Raw genomic sequence first — 17638 nt, forward strand, 5'->3', positions numbered from 1 at the left:
GGGAATACCAGATTTCTTAAACAGGGGTTTACAAGAGTCTCTAGGCTTGCACCCAAACAAGATTCTAATGGCCCTTTTTTGTAGTTTAAAAGTGCTATTAGCTATTTTAGAGTTTCCCCAGAAGGTGACCCCATATCTAAGACGAGAATGAAAGTACGCATGATATGCATTCATTACTGTTTTCTCACTACAGCATGATTTTAATGAACAAAGAAGATAACATGTTTTGCTCAGTTCTGTATTGAGACATTCAATATGCTTATTCCATCTGATGTTACTCTGCAGCCAAAGTCCTAAGAATTTGGTTTCAGTACTGTTACCAACTGGTTCGTCATTGATAGAGACTGATGGGATAAACATGTCCTTGTTAGGAACATTGTGGAATTTTAGAGCAACGGTTTTCTTACTGTTTATTACAAGCTGGTTACTCTGTGCCCAGCTGCTAAGTTGTTTCGTGACCGTGTTTACTGTCTGCTGTAACTGTTCATCGTCGTCTCCTTTTAATAGAATCGTGGTGTCATCTGCAAATATGATTGATTTGTGTGCATCAATATTTAAGCTTAGATCATTTATGTACAGAAGAAACAGAAGGGGTCCCAATACGGATCCTTGGGGTACACCACATTTTATTTGTTTATAGTCAGATAAGTGATTAGATACAGTTTTTAGTTCAATATCTGTGTGCTTGACGCACACTGCCTGCATACGATTTGTCAGGAAGGAACTGATCCACTTGTTGGACAGACCTCGAATACCATATCTTTCTAGCTTTGATAGCAGAATTTTATGGTCCACCATGTCAAATGCTTTTGACAAGTCAATAAAGACTCCTATTGTTTCCTGTTTTTTGTCCATCAGGTTTAGGATGGAATTGATGCACTCATAGACAGCCGTTGTCGTTGACCTCTTATTTCTGAATCCATGTTGTTCATTACATAGGATGCTGTTTTTATTTATAAATTTCATAAGTTTCTCATACATAACTTTTTCCAATACTTTAGAGATGCAGGAGGAAATTGTGATGGGTCTGTAGTTATTTACATTGTCTTTATCCCCTTTTTTATATACAGGAATAACTTTTGATGTTTTTAACACATCAGGGAAAGTGCCTGCCTGAAGTGAGCAGTCGCATAAATGTGTGAGTACTTCAATTAGGTTTGATGCGCTCTTCTTTAACATTGTTGCAGGTATACCATCAATACCTGCCGATTTGGAATTTTTTAGTCCTTTTATTGCTTTAGCTACTTCATCTTGTGAAACAGAACTGATGTACATTGATCCTCTACATGTACTTATTTTATATTCATTTGCCTGGATGCTCTTAAAGTTTGATTGTAACATATTTTCAGCAACACCTGTGAAAAAGTTGTTAAATGTATTAGCTACTTCTAAGGGGTTTGTTACTTTTTTATTTTTATGTGATAGTGTTATATTTTTCCAAGGTTGTCTGTATTCTCCACATTCTTTTTTTATAACACTCCACATAGCCTTTGATTTATTAGCTGAATTATAAATGATTTCATCATTATGCATTATTTTTCCTGCTTTTATTACTTTTCTTAATATTTTGGAGTATTTTTTATAGTATGCGCGTACTACAGGTGAGGAATTTTTTGAGTTACATATTTCATGAAGTAGTCTTTTCTTCTGGCATGAAACCCTTATTCCCTTTGTGATCCAGCTGTTTGTTCTCGAGTTTCCCCGTATGGTCAATGTTTTCAGTGGGAATGCAAGTTCAAAGAAATGGGTTAATGTATCAATGAAAGAGTCGAATTTTTCATTTATATCATTCATTTTGTACACTCCTAGCCATTTTTCTTTCTGTAATAAGTTGTTGAAGTAGTTCACATTATGCTGATTATAGCTTCGATATGTTGTTCTAAGAGACATGTTGTTAATAATACTGCCTTGTACTTTTATGCTTAATATTTGAGCAAGATGATCACTAAAACCTGCATTGAAAATTTTTAGTGAGGTGTTGTGTAAACTCTTCTTTACTAGAAACTGATCAAGAGCTGTTTGACAAGTTTCTGATACTCGGGTAGCTGCTTTTACTTCAGCCTTTAAATTGTAGGACGTTGCAAGGTTCAAAATGGTCTCCCTATTTCCACTATTCGTGAGGAAGTCAATATTGAAGTCACCACAGATTATCAATTCACAATCTATTTTATTTACTTTATTTAGCAATGACTCCATTTTGTTTAAGAAAAGTTCAAAATTCCCGGACGGTGATCGGTAAACTGTAGCAATAACCAGGTTGAACTGAGTAATTTTTATAGCTGCAATTTCATAATCCTTTTCGACATTTGCCCTAGTTAAGTCAGGTAGTGTAATAAAATCTACATTTTCCTTTGTGTAAATTGCTACCCCACCCTGTTTGCTGTTTTTCCTGCAGTAGTAAGCAGCCAAGACAAATTTGTTTATTTTCGTATTCTGGATTAATTCTGGGTTAAGCCAGTGCTCAGAAATGCATAACACTGAGATATCATTAAGTTCATGTGTCAATAGAACGTTAATTTCATCGATCTTATTACGCAGGGATTGCACATTATGGTGATAAATTTTCAGTTCGGGCGTATTCACGATTTGGTAATTGGGAATCATATTTACAGCATCACATACCTCTAGTTTAAATTAGGAACGTCAGCAGCGTTGTATTTTCGTTCTTCTTTCTTGTTTATTTTGTTTTCCTCGCTGTTGGAAGGATGTTCAGGAAGCTGATAAATTGTTCTATCCCTTACAAGTCTTTCTTTGATTATTTCACTAACACGATCACAAACAAATCTTTTCCCCTCATAGTTCAAATGCATTCCATGCTTCGTGTGCAGATTTCCATGCAGCTTGCTTATATCCAGCACATCGCACTTAGTGTATTGAGAACACAGTTTCCTTATTTTAATGTTTGTTTTCCGAATTTCTTTGTTTACACACGAATTATAAATCAGATCATGCCTATGAGGAAGTGTGGCAACTACTGTGTTTCTACATTTATTAGCTTGTAAAAAATTCTGTAGCGTTTTCACGCAAACCTCTGCTTCATTTTTTGCCACATCGTTTGAACCCATAGTATAAGCAGTCTCTTTAGTAGACCTGTTGCACCTTCTAAGTGTTCTGCTAATGAATCACAATCTTTGGTTTGCTGTATCCGCAACATTATCTATGTGATTATTCCAATTTAGGTTATTTATAATTGTAATGCCCAAGTATTTAGGTGAATTTACAGCCTTCAGATTTGTGTCACTTATTGCGTAAGCGAATTTCTTTTAGTACTCATGTGAATAACTTCACACTTTTCTTTATTCAGGGTCATTTGCCACTTCTCGCACCATACAGATGACGTATCTACATCATTTTGCAATTCGATTTGGTCATCTGATGGCATTACAAGACGGTAAATGATAGCATCATCTGCTAAGAGGTCTATTCGTATTGTCTCCTATATCGTTAATATAGATCAGGAACAATAGAGCGCCTATAACACTTCCTTGGGCAACACCTGATGTTACTTCTGCTTTACTCGATGACTTTCCATGTATTACTATGAACTGTGACCTTTCTGACAGTAAATCACGAGTCCAACCGCACTACTGAGGCGATATTCCTTAGGCACACAGTTTGGTTAGAAGCAGCTTGTGAGGAACAGTGTCAAAAGCCTTCTGAAAATCTAAAAATATGGAGTTAGTTTGATATCCCCTGTCGATAGCACTCATTACTTCATGAGTATAAAGAGCTAATTGCGTTCCGCAAGAACAATTTTTTCTGAATCCGTGATGACTGTTTGTCAAATCGTTTCCTTCGAAGTACTTCATAATGTTCGAATACAGTATATGTTCCAAAACCCTACTGCAAATCGACATTAGTGATATGGGCTTGTAATTCAGTGCATTACTCCTATTTCCCTTTTTGGGTATTGGTGTGACTTGAGCAACTTTCCAGTCTTTAGGTACGGAACTTTCTGTGAGCGAGCCATTGTATATAATTGCTAAATATGGAGCTATTGCATCTGCATACTCTGAGAGGAACTTCACTGGTGTACAATCTGGACCAGAAGGCTTGCCTTTATTAAGTGATTTAAGCTGCTTAGTGACGCCAAGGGTATCTGCTTCTATATTTCTCATCTTGGCAGTTGTTCTTGATTGGAATTCAGGAATTTCATCGTCTTTGGTGAAGGAGTTTCGGAAAACCGTGTTTAATAACTCTGCTTTGGTGGCACTGTCATCAGTGACTTCGCCGTTGTCATCGTGCAGTGAAGATATTGATTGCGTCTTGCGACTGGTGTGCTTTATGTATGACCAGAATCTTTTTGGGTTTTCTGCCACATTTCGAGACAGACTTTCGTCGTGGAAACGATTGAAAGCATCTCGCATTGAAGTACGCGCTATTTTTCGAACTTCTGTAAAACTTTGCCAGTCTTGGGGATTTTACGTTCTTTTAAATTTGGCATGCTTTTTTCGCTGCTTCTGCAACAGTGATCTGACCCGTTTTGTGTACCATGTGGGGCGGGGGGTTCAGTACCATCACTTATTAATTTATGTGGTATATATCTCTCAATTGCTGTCGATACTATCTCTTTGAAATCATTCCACAACTATTCTACGCTTACACGATCAGATCGGAAGGAGTGAAGACTGTCTCTTAAAATGGCGATAAGAGTATTTTTATCAGCTTTTTTAAATAGATGTACTTTTCATCGACTCCTTTCTGAATAATGAAAGGGTTGACTGGAGAGGTCCTGACCTTCGTCCGACCAAGAAACAACAAGGAACTGTGGCACTGATGGAAGAACTGTCTGTGGCTGAGACTCATTTAACTTTCGTTTGTGAGCAGACATAGTAGATGATGAGGAAACCATTGCAGAAGTATCCCCCATGATTACCGGCGTCTCCGATGGCGCGCTCCTTCCTCGTGGGGCCCCTCTCTGAGGGCACGCCTGCTTTAGGTGATTGTTCATACCTCAGGTAACACCTCCCGAGAAATGGACGGAGGGACCAATCGGCACTTTTGGAAGGTACCAGCTTGGGTAATCACCCCTCCCTGGGCTTGGCCTTTACCAGGGGGTACGTACGTGTCCTACCTGTCTACCTGGGGTGGGGAATTACGCGTTACTTCGTCACCGGCTGCGCATGGGAATGCCTGGGTCAGCCTTCAGACACGCACAGGGAGAAAGAAAGAGAAAGGGGGGAACAAAGAAAAGGAAAGAAGAGAGGTCTCAGACGCTGCAGCGGAGAAGAGGGTAAAGAGAAGAGGCAAGCAAAAGAGAAGGACAAAGGAAGGACAGAGACTTTCCATCAGGGAAAGTGAAGAAGAGAGACTGTCTTACAGTTACAAGCGTCCATGTCTGGACGTAGGCACAAAACATACTCACAGAGGGGGAGAAGGGGAAGGGAAGAGGCGGTGGTGGTGGTGGGGGGGGGGGGGGGGATGGATGGGGGATGTGGAAAAGGAAGGTATGCAGCCCAGAAAGGAAAGAGGGCCGCACTAGCTCGGGGTCACGTGCTCACCACGCATGTATCCACAAAAGAGTTGTGGACCCCCTGGGGGGCCGCGAGGGGTTATGGGCATTAAAATCTCCCAGAAGTAGGGAAGGTTTAGGGAGTTGTTCAATCAGTGTAGCTAATACGTTCAGGGGTTCTGCACCATCTGGAGGAAGATATACAATGCAGACAGTTATTTCCTGTGTCGTCCTTATTCTGACAGCCACAGCTTCAAGAGGAGTTTGAAGATGCACATGTTCACTACAGACAGAGTTTAGGACATAAACACAAACTCCACCTGACTCTCGATTATAGTCACTATGGTTACTGTGATATCGCTTGTAGCTGCGGAGGGCAGGGGTCCGCATTGCCAGGAACTCAAGTCTCCTGTAGTGCAATGCGGATAGCAGGTGTAAAGCTTAACAGTTGCCGTAACTCAGCCAGGCGGTGGAAAAAACCGCCGCAATTCCACTGGAGGATGTCATCATGAGACTGGGAAGGCATGGAACATTCAATGAGGCAGTTTATGCCCTCATAGTCACCTGCTGCCACCGATTAATTGCCTGAGCAGTCTATATCCATTGTGTGTGAGGGACTGGTGAGATATAGATCCTCAGCGGACGCCAAAATCTCCACCCTATCCAAAGCTGCAGAACTCGTAGGTAGCGGTGGTGTGGGTGCCACCGCAATTTCCTTGCTCTTAGAATTTTCTTCTTGGATTTCTCTCGCTGCTCTTTGGGTTTCCCTGGCTGGGAGGACATCATCACTGGCTGAGTATCCGAGGCTGAGGATGAGCGTGAAGCCCTACGACCAGTTGCTTTTGGGCTCTTCAGCCACTGGCGGGTGTTGTCTTTCCCGTTAGAAGAAACCGGGGAAGGGAGTGACCCAAAGGACCCCTTTCTAGTGAGAGAAGCCAAAGAAGACTTACATTTTTCCAGCTTAGAAGTGGGGATGGACGTCCCCAATGGTTGGGGGGCGGGGGGGGGGGGGGGGGGGAGGGGGATTTCTCCTGAAGTAGGTGGTGCAGAAGCAACAGGGAGGGAAATGCCTTCCGTAGCGGAGGCGTGAGACGATGCCATATGCACTGGATGCAGGTGTTCAAATTTTCTCTTAGCCTCCGTAAAGGTCAGTCTGTACTTGATGATTTTCCTTCCTTTCTTTCTGGAGAACCCTGCAGTCAGGTGAGCAAGGCAAATGGTGCTCTCCGCAGTTGACAGATGGGAGGTGGGGGGAGTATTGGGATGTGATGGGCATCCACAAATTCGGCATGTGATGCTGGAAGTACAGCAGGAAGACATACGGCCGAACTTCCAGCACTTCAAGCACCGCATTGGGGGAGGGATATATGGCTTTACATCACAGCGGTAGACCATCACCTTGACCTTCTCGGGCAATGTATCACCCTCAAACGCCAAGATGAAAGCACTGGTAGCAACCCTATTATCTTTCGGACCCCGGTGGATATGCCGGATGAAATGTACACCTCGCCACTCTAAATTGCCCGCAGCTCATCATCGGACTGCAAAAGAAGGTCTCTCTGAAATATGATACCCTGGACCATATTTAAACTCTTATGGCGTGTGATGGTTACAGAAACATCCCCAGCTTGTCACAAGTGAGTAACTCCCGTGACTGGGCAGAGGATGCTGTTTTGATTAAGACTGACCCAGACCTCATTTTGGACAAGCCCTTCACCTCCCCGAACTTGTCCTCTAAATGCTCAACAAAAAAACTGAGGCTTCATCGTCTTGAAAGATTCCCCATCAGCTCTCGAACATACAAGGTACTGGGGTGAGTAAGATCCACTGCCATCCTTATTCTGACATTCCTCCCATGTTGTGGACAGGGAGGAGAATGATTTGGGGTCCAACTTCTGTGCATTGAATTGAGCTCATGATCGCTTAGAGACTGCTGGTGTTTCACCACCAGCAAGAGATGATGGACTATGCTTCATCGCGTGTCATCCACCCTGATGCCAACCACTCTGACCAGGGCCCTCCCCATGGGCGCCACACAGCCGCAGCAAAGGCCACCTGGCAGGGTGGCCATTGCCGGGAGTCCCAATGCCCCAGAGTGATGGGGCATCTACCCCTTGGCATACGGTGCAGGCATCAGCAGAGCGATCCGTGTGTGGTCAGGGGGCTACAACCAACAGTGTACATTGCGGCACCAACACAACAGGCTGGCTACTGTGCTGGATATCAGGTGCAAAAAAGTCCATGGTCATTGTCGATGCAGAAATCGACACTGCATAGTGCATCATGCAAAACGGATGCAGGAAGGTGTCCTCGTCTGAGAGATGGAGAATGAGCGGGACTGAAATGGGACAATGAGAAACTGGGCTAAAGATCTCAATGCACGATGGACACGATGCACCTTGTATGGCGCCCTTTGCTCTTCGGGAAAATTTTGAAGAATGGAGGTCAGACCCTACAGGGGACCATCACATAAGGGCTGAAATGAGTGAAACTCCTTTTAGTTGCCTCGTATGACAGCTGGAAATACCTCGGGCCTATTCTAACCCACAGATCCCCAAGGGGAAATGACTAACTGCACCTCTAAATGTGACAGTGTCTCCTGATGGTGGGGCATGCACTGAGTACCTTTTCTGCTGTAGTCATTGACAACAGTAACGTTACAAATTCACCTTATGAGAAACCATTTAGAAACAGGAAACATGCAGCATAACTGTTCTGGATCAGATCAACATTTAGTCTGTGCCAGAGCATTACAGTGATGCTATGAGTATATACACGATTTGTTCAGTCCTGCCTTGAATAATGAAGCAAAATCTCTGGATCACCAAGGAAGGCATATTTTAAGATCAATGAAGTCATTCCTAAGTGGTGATTTGAGCCACCACACTGGCAAACGAAGGTGTATTAGTACTCATGCTCTAATTCAAATCAATGTTTGGACAACAATTCTTCTCATGCACCATTCATGAATGGAAAGGGGGGGAAAGGGGGGGGGGGGGGGGGGGGGGGGAGATGGAGGAGATCAGATACTGTTACCAGAAGTATCCTCTGCCGCACACTGTCAGGTGGCTTGTGGAGTATACCTGTACAGTAGTCCTGACTCAGAACTTCAGTCTTACCTAAGCCCACCACAATGCCCAACAAACTCCAGTGGCAGGAGCTACAAGAGTGTCATTGCGCATCATGGACAGAGTTACTGCTGAAACTCTGAGAGCAAATTCTGTAAAGAGTTGGACAAGATGTTACATCCTTCCTCATTCAGCATTGAAAAATTACCATAATGACAAAATTTGATAACTCGGAGCTAATATGGAGATTTGCCAATAATTAGGGTGCCATTTTTGCTTGAATATTATCAGCTGCCTCATCCATTGAAAATCCCTATCAAATACATTCTGGTGACAAGCTGTGATGCCTTTATGTTAACTTAAAAAAGAATCCATATCTCCACGAAGGCCTTTGAGAGCTCGCAAAGACCATATAAGGCTTCTCGCAGCACAAAAAAGGTACTGTGTATTATGAACTACTCCCGTGTGTCCATCGCAGCTGGCATTTATCAACAACTTTTTGATGCTCTGTGGTCACAATACAGAAGAAAACAATCAAAAAAACTATCAAGAGTTGCTACTGCATTATACAGTTGCCTGTACTCTTCCAGTTCCACAAAAGAAGTTTCTCAGGAGTTTGGTTAGGAAGTCATCCCTTATCGCTCTTATTCATCTGATCTTGCACCCTCAAATGTCTACTTCTTATGCTCTACATCAAACAAACAAAAAATGCCTTTATCTCCAAACCAGTATGTTTATTCCAGTGTGAAGTCAAAAACTACCTGAACATTGTCGTACTTCATAGATAACATGAGAGAGTATATTGTTGACAATTATGTGTGTCAAATGTTTACTTCTTGTAGTCAATAAACCAACAAAAACGCTAATAGAAATTAATTAAAACTTATGATAACCTTACAACAAAAGTCTAGTTTTGTAAAACTAAGTATCTGTAACATGAGCTTGCTCAACTCATTACAGATGAGCATGATATTGCACATTTTTTGCCTTGAAAACATCCGTCTATATGCAGTTCAGTCACACTCAAGTAGCACTACAGAACTGCCTTGAAAGTAGGGAAGTGTGGCAGTGAGAGCAGCTTAACTAAAATTCACCTTGTCCATACAGAGATGTGTACGCTGAAGTCCATAAACTTACATATTTCAGCACTGCAAATGATATTCCCCAATTCAGTGTACAACTTTATGCCCATAATACATCACTTGCACTCCTGTGTTTCAGGGTGAGAAGAAAGGGCATCCATAAATAATTGAAATTGATCAGTATAATTTTTGTACTGTACTTATGCTCTTAAATACACATAAGTAACATTTTATACTGCAGATAGGTTTGATTCCTTTTCTTGCCTAATGGATGATTAAGTATTCTGGCAATACCATATTGTTTGTTAGTTCAACATAAAATGTAAAACAAAAACTATCAGATGGTGGCAACAATTTATCCATGAAATCCTACTTTTTTAACTTGTGGTGACACACATTTTTACATTTTCCATCTTCACTTTTTTGCATTGGCTAAACAGTACAAACTGTACCATAGACTTCACTGGTAAAGGAATTCAAAAAACAGGGTGTACACGCAGACAAGAAAAAAAAAATTCCGGATTTCCTGGTTAAAAATACACTTTCTCCCGCGCAAAAACATACTTTTTCCCTGTTAACTGACAGTATATTTTTTTTCTCGGAACTGTATGACTTATCAGTCCTTTGAATGGTTATAGTTTTATACACGGGCATAGAATTTTCCAGCGCTTTAGAAAGCTAAACACAGGGGAAAAAAAGTTTTGGAAAGATCTACGATGTGCAACAACATGTACGCTGCGTATTTTTGTATTACAAAAGTATAAATTCGAATTCCACCAAACACCGCATTTTACTTTCCGAAGCATTGAAATCAAGATTGCGATGCGCTTTTGTAAGCCAGGCATAGCCCATGTCATGTGATCTCGCCAGCCGATGACAGCGGGTATTCAGAGCTTAGGACACGTGATGTAGTCAGCCAATAGCAACATCACTGTTAAGTAATGCGAACACACAAACAGAAAAAGTTAATGGTTTAAATTAATAAACACAGTGTTGCTACATGAAAAGCAAAGCAAAGCTTTCACATATAATATTGGTCTATAAGATTAATACGCTGCAAGAGAAGCTAAGCTTTCACATATAATGCTTTTTTATGCGCTTATTACAATTTAAGATGTATCACACAAATGTGCCAGTAAAATTTTTAACGACAACATAAATGTCTGATCTTCTGGGCTCGAAATTCATCTAAATGGCTCGTCATCAAAGAGTTGATTTTTAAATGAGAGTCAAACGCTCTGTGATCTAAGAAATTCATTGTACGTTCTCGCACATAGTTCAACTTCCATAAAAGGAAATTTACTTTGATGGCGACGCTTTTCAAACCACCATTTGGAACATTTTCCTGCGACCTGTTAGAAATAGGTTCGTTTCTGCAGTTGCCACAGCACCAGACAGGCGTCACCGCGCTTGCGCAGCTACGATGTCGTAGGGAGACCGTATGTTCGTACGTGTAAAACATTAATAGCTCTTACATTATGTCATAAAAGAAACAAGACATCAGAGGATACTCCAAGAGCTTAGGAATTCCCTGGCCCATACTAAAATGTCCACATTTAAAGTGCACATTCGTATGTCCAGATTCCCAGTGAAGCAGGCCACGACCTGATATTAAGTTTTTCAATGTGGTTATTGGGATGTAAATTTTCTTTAAGTACTGGTAGGCCTACTTGGTTATCTCATGTTTGGTTCTTTATTATGGCATAATGCAATACGTGCTAGAAGTTGAAAATGTGCACTTGAAATGCAGCGAACAGTGTGTGGAATTAAACACTTCGTTTCGAACATATTGTCTGCCTGAGCGGAAAAGCTTAATACAAGAAACCGACAAAAATAACTTCGTTGTTCTGCAAGGAAATTAATGCTTGACTGTCAGAAAGGTGGAAATAAAATTAAATCTGCAACTAACAACACATTTTAGCCTTCCGTAGTTATGTGAATGGATTTTAATTCACTTGATAGCTCCTGGCCACAGACATCTGTTTTGTTTTCATTTGAAGTGAGAGCAGTAAACGAAGAGGAAACAGCAAAATCACTAAATGTAAACACGGGTCACATGGAGACTACCCACTTCCCCACTATAGCTCAGACTGCTTTGAGCATCAGCCCCGGATCTACGATATTTCCAAACCGGGGCAATAACCCACCACTCCCTCAAGTGTTTGAGGTAGGACGTAAAAAATTTTAAAAAATCGAATTTTCAAAAATATGTTCATTTTGTAGTGGACATCATTCTAAAGAGTCTGATGCATAAAACATATGTGTTCGAGGAAATGTAAGACACATTATTTGGTCTTAAGTGTGCCAAAGTGCAGTGCCACACCTCTTCACACAGCTTTCTCCTATCGCACATCACTGTACTTTGCTCTGTGGAATTTAAACGTGTATATTTTGTAATGGATGGCATCAAACCATATTCAGGACAGTGGAAATTAAAATGTCCTGTGGTGCCTCTCCTGCTTACAGACGGCCGGTTTCACATCCTGTCCCTCTTTCAGAACATTTGCACTCTTTATTCTTTATTCCCTATCAGCACACAACTTGCTGCTTTGTGTGACATAAAATTAAATATAGGATACATAAACCCAGTAAAGACATGAGACAAGCAAGACAATACACATTTCTTCAATCCTAAGCTCCTAGAATTTTTTCTTTCTGATCTTGCTACAGCTTCCTGATCTGATTACGTGTATTTTGTCACTGTCTGCTAGATAAAACAAAATAGGCCTTTCCAATACTGCTACAATTGTAACACACAACAAATAAACAAGACTGTTTTGGTAGAAAGTCTTTTTTGTAACGACAGAATATAATTCACGAAGTTGGTTGGTTGGTTGGTTTTGGGGTTTGATGTGGGCTAAACATCGAGGATATCAGTCCCCTGTTCCAAACAGACATACTTGTAAAAGGCCTATACAGTAAAAGCATAACCTCTGCACCCAGAGGGAAGGAACACCAAAAGGTACAGAGCTAAAACGAAAACCGCAACTACACAAAATAGAGGACACTTAAAAGGAGCAGAGCAAATAGTTGACTAGAGTAAAACAGAATACAGTGGTTGATGGATCAGGTAAAAGGCAACCACTCAACTACAAACTAAGAACCTCCAGGTGGAAAGCATTGATAGAGGTACCAACATAACTTGTTACCATAAAAGACACTATTTTGCTATCCACGTCACAATTAAAAGACTCTGAACTGGGTGTAGCCTGAGAAATCATGCAAGAGTGCCCACACTAGAGCGAGTGATAAAACCCAGCTGCACGGATAAAACGTAAAACTGAGTCAGCTATAGAAGCAACGTCACCGAGTATTAAAGGAAGTGCAGCTGGCTAAATTAAAGGACTGCCGCAAGGGGGCTAAAAGGGGGCAGTCCATCAGAAGATGGACCACTGTCAGCCCTGCATCACAGCGACACTTGGGCGGGTTCTCACAGCGAAGGATATAGCTGTGGGTCAACCGCATATGTCCAATTCGGCGATGGCAGAGAAGAACTGAGTCCCTATGCGTGCTCCTCAAGGATGAGTTCCATATGACCGTGGACGACTTTACCATGTGGAGCTTATTTGGCGTGTTCAAGACAGACCATTCAGAGCTCCAGACATCGCGGACCTTGTGATGTAGGGCTGACCGGAGGTCCCTTTCCACGAGACCAATCTCCAGAGGTGGCGAAGTGGTGGCCTGCCTGGCCAACCGATCGACACGTTCATTTCCTGGAATGCCGACGTGGCCTGGGGTCCACACAAACGTCGCTGAACGACCACACTCGGCGAGAGCAAAAACAGCATCTTGAATACCATGCACCAAAGGGTCCCGAGAAAAACACTGGTCGAGCACTTGCAATCCACTCAGGGAGTCACTGCATATGACAAATGACTCCCCAGGGCAGGAGGAAAGGTGAGCGAGTGCACGATAAAGAGCAACCAGCTCCGCAGTGGGAATGCTACTCAACGTAGTCGCCGTGGATGAAAGCAAACCCAGTGCGTCCATCGACCACAGAACCATCAGTGTAGACTACATCTGCATCGCGAAACGAGGCGAGAAGAGCCGTGAGTTGTTGACGAAGACTGGCAGGTGGAACGGAGGACTTGGAGTCGCAGGACAAATCCAAGCAAAGCTGCAAGTGAGGGAGGGACCAAGGAGGGGTAGAAGAAGAGGGCCAGAAGGATGGAGGAAGGGGAAAGGACTAGTGACGAGAGAAGGGAACGAACGCGGACCGCAATTGGGAGACCAGACTTAGGCCGCCATCGTGGGGAGGGGAGTGCAGAAGACGGAAAAAGGAGCCTGCTGTTTGGGTGGTCGGGCGATGCATGGACGTGGGCAATGTATGACGCAAGCAATTGTTGTCGGCGGAATTGTAGGGGAGGGATTCCAGCTTTTACAAGAAGGCTAGTCACCAGACTAGTGCAGAAGGCACCTTTCGCCAGTCTGATGCCACAATGGGGAATCGGGTCGAGGATCTGCAACGTTGAAGGTGCTGCCGAGTCGTACTCCATGCTCCCGTAGTGAAGACGGGACTGGACTAAGGCCCTATAGAGCTTAGGAGGGTTGTTTGTGCAGCCCTCCTCAAACGGTGCGGCTGAGGCAGCGAAGGATGTTGAGGTGCCGCCAGCACCGTTGTTTAAGCTCACGAAGATCAGGTGTCCAAGTGAGCTGAGCATTAAAAAGCATGCCAAGGAAGTGATGTGTGTCCTCAATTCGAAGGAGTTCATTAGCAAGGTAGAGCTCTGGATGGAGGTGGACTGTTCGACGATGACAGAAACGCATCACTCTGGTCGTAGAGGCTGAGAACTCAAAACCATGGTTGGATGCCCAAAAATGTGCCTTACGGATAGCTCCCTGCAGCCGCCATTCAGAGACACTGATGCTTGGGGAACTTTAATAAAGACAAAAGTCATCAGCATGTAGAGAGGAACAGACAGATGAGCCCACCACAGCCACAAGACCATTAATCGCCACCAAAAAGAGGGGAACACTTAGAACCGAGCCCTACGGGACACCGTTCTCCTGAATATGAGCAGAGCTAAAATAAGTGCCAACTCTAACCGGAAAGGAGCGATTGGAGAGAAAATTCCATAGAAAAATCTGAAGTGGACCACGTAAGCCCCATTCGTGCAGCGTAGCAATGATATGATGGCGCCAGGTGGTATCGTACGCCTTCCGAATATCAAAGAAAACAGCAACTAGATGTTCTTGCCGAGTAAAAGCTGTACGAATAGCCGACTCTAGCGAGACTAAATTGTCAATCGGTGAGCAGCCCTGACGGAAGCCCCCCCCTCCCCCCCCCCCCCCCCCCCCCCCCCCCCCCCTGTTGCTGGGCTAGGAGGCCCCGAGCTTCGAGGATCCACATGAGCCACCGACTCACCATCCGTTACAGGAGTTTGCACATAACGTTGGTAAGGCTGATAGGGTGATAGCTATCAACCACCAGTGAATCTGCACCAGGTTGGTAACGCTATCCTGCCAATGAGTTGGGAAAACACCGCTCTCCATCCAGATGCTGTTTAACAGGGCAAGTAATTCACCCTGACAGTGCGCCGAGAGATGGCGAAGAAACTGGTTGTGGTTTCGGTCTGGACCTGGAGAGGTATCGGGGCAAGTTGTAAGGGCACTTTCGAACTCCCATTCACTAGAAGGGGTGTTGTATCGTTCCCAACGGTGTGTGCGAAACGACAACTGCATACGCTCAGCCCGCTCTTTAATGGCACAGAATTCTGCGCTGTAGCCTGCTGTCGCGGAACTACGAGCGAAAAGTACTCTGCCAGATGTTCGGCGATGGCGATTGGGTCAGTACAAAGTGTACCCCGAAGAGAAAGGCAAGGGACAGATGCATGAGGGTGAAAGCCAAAAATGCGCCGAACCCATGACCACACCTGAGATGGGGAGGTGCGAGAACATATGGTGGCAACATATCGTTCCCAGCAGTCCTGTTTGCTCCGCCGGATTAACCGCCGAGCCCAGGCCCTCTGCCGTTTAAAGGCAACCAGATTCGCTAAGGAAGTATGATGCCAGTGTCATTGCAAGCCTCACTGGCAGTCCTGGATAGCTTCTGCAATCTCGGGTGTCCACCAAGGGACTGACTTACGCCTTAGGGTACTTGAACAGGGGACAGTTGCCTCGGCAGCAGAAACAATGGCCATAGTAACCCCGTCCACTGTCCAACCAATGTCACCAGGAATCGGAGCAATGGCCATAGTAGCTGAGGTGTAGGCTGCCCAATCAGCTCCACGAAGAGACCATTGTGGCAGCTGGTCAGGGGGTTGGAATTGAAGAGAAACCAGGATAGGAAAGTGGTCGCTACCACAGAGGTCGTCGTGGACCCTCCAATTAGGTATGGAAGAAGACCTGCGCTACTAAGAGATAGGTCAATGGCCAAGTATGTGCCATGAGTCAAGCTAAAATATGTGGGAGCACCAGTGTTAAGGAGGGAAATGTCCTGGTGTGCCAAGAGAGCCTCAACGTTCCTACCCTGGCCCGAGATCTGGGCCCCACCCCATAAAGGGTGGTGGGCATTAAAGTCCCCCAAAAGGAGGAATGGCGGGGGGAGCTGGGCGAACAAGGCAGCTACGTCAGCAAGAGGGACAACCTCACTCAGGGGAAGGTAAAGGGAACAGATGGTAAGCTCCATTCCTTACCGGACTCTAACAGCCACAGCCTTGAGAGCCGTGTGAAGTGGCATGGGGGCACTAGGATCAGTGGCAAGAACATAAACACAGACACCCTGTCATATTCTACGCGGTTCTTATAGTAACCCCGGTAGCCACAGAGGGAGGGGGTCTGCCGAACAGGAAACCAGGTTTCCTGTAGGGCCAGACAAGTGGCAGGGAAGTGACACAAAAGCTGTTTCAACTCAGCAAGGTGGTGGAAAAAACCATGGCAATTCCATTGAAGGATAATGGTATCCAACTGAAGACATGAAAGATCCTGGGGGGGATAGGTCACGCCTTAGAAACACTCGCCACCACCAATTGCGAAGTAGCCTGATGAACTTCATTAGGGCTGCGGGTCGAGCAAAATCTAGCTCCTGAGTGGACGCTAGGTGCTCCACATCATCTTCAGGTGCCGTGGTGAACTCCTTTTCTGTCTCTATGTCCTCCTCCTTGTGCTTTTTCTTCTTTTTGGTAGGGTCCCGCTTGTCCCTCGGTTTATCATGCTGGGTGGGCTTTTCCGACCCAGTCTCATGGCCCGAGGAAGACCTGGAAGCCCTACGGCCCTCAGGTGGTGGCATTTTCCGCCACTGGCTGACATCTGGAGGGGCAGTAACCGTGGCAGAGAGGGCACCAAGCGATCCTTTCCGCGCGAGGGGAACCAGCGGAGGCGGGCACTTCTCCGGCTCAGAGGTGGGGACTGAAGTCCCCAAAGAAGGAGGGGTTGGCACTCCCGATGTTGAAAACAGGGGAGCAACGGAAGAGGGTGTTCCCCCAATGACAAGGGGGGCAGGAATAGACGGTCGGGCGGGAGGGCCCACAAAAAGCGGCTGAGCTTGGGGGCTCATCGCCAGGGATGGCGACATTGAAGCTGCTGCAACATACGTCGATGAAATGCGCACAGGGTGAAGTCGGTCATACTTGCGTTTAGCCTCTGTGTAAGTGAGCCTGTCCAAGGACTTATACTCCACAATCTTCTGTTCTTTTTGATAAACCGTGCAGTCTGACGAGCAAGGTGAATGTTTCTGTCCGCAGTTGACACAAACGGGGGGGGCGGCGAACATGGGATGGGAGGCACGTCCACAATCCCGACAGGTAGGGTTGGCGTCACGTCTCGATGACATATGCCCAAACCTTCAGCACTTAAAGCAGCGCATGGGAGGGGGGACGTAAGGCTTAACATCACAGGGTGTCACCCTCGAAAGCCAAGATGAAGGCGCCGGTGGCAACCCTACTATCTTTAGGTCCCCTGAAGACATGTCATACAAAGTGGACGCCGCGGCGTTCCAGATTTGCACGGAGCTCTTTGTCAGACTGCAACAACAGGTCACAATGAAAAATAAGTCCCTGAACCATATTGAGGCTCTTATGAGGCGTAATGGAGACTGC

The sequence above is a fragment of the Schistocerca piceifrons genome, chromosome 3 (genome assembly GCF_021461385.2).
Source record: "Schistocerca piceifrons isolate TAMUIC-IGC-003096 chromosome 3, iqSchPice1.1, whole genome shotgun sequence".
Taxonomy (NCBI): Eukaryota; Metazoa; Arthropoda; class Insecta; order Orthoptera; family Acrididae; genus Schistocerca; species Schistocerca piceifrons.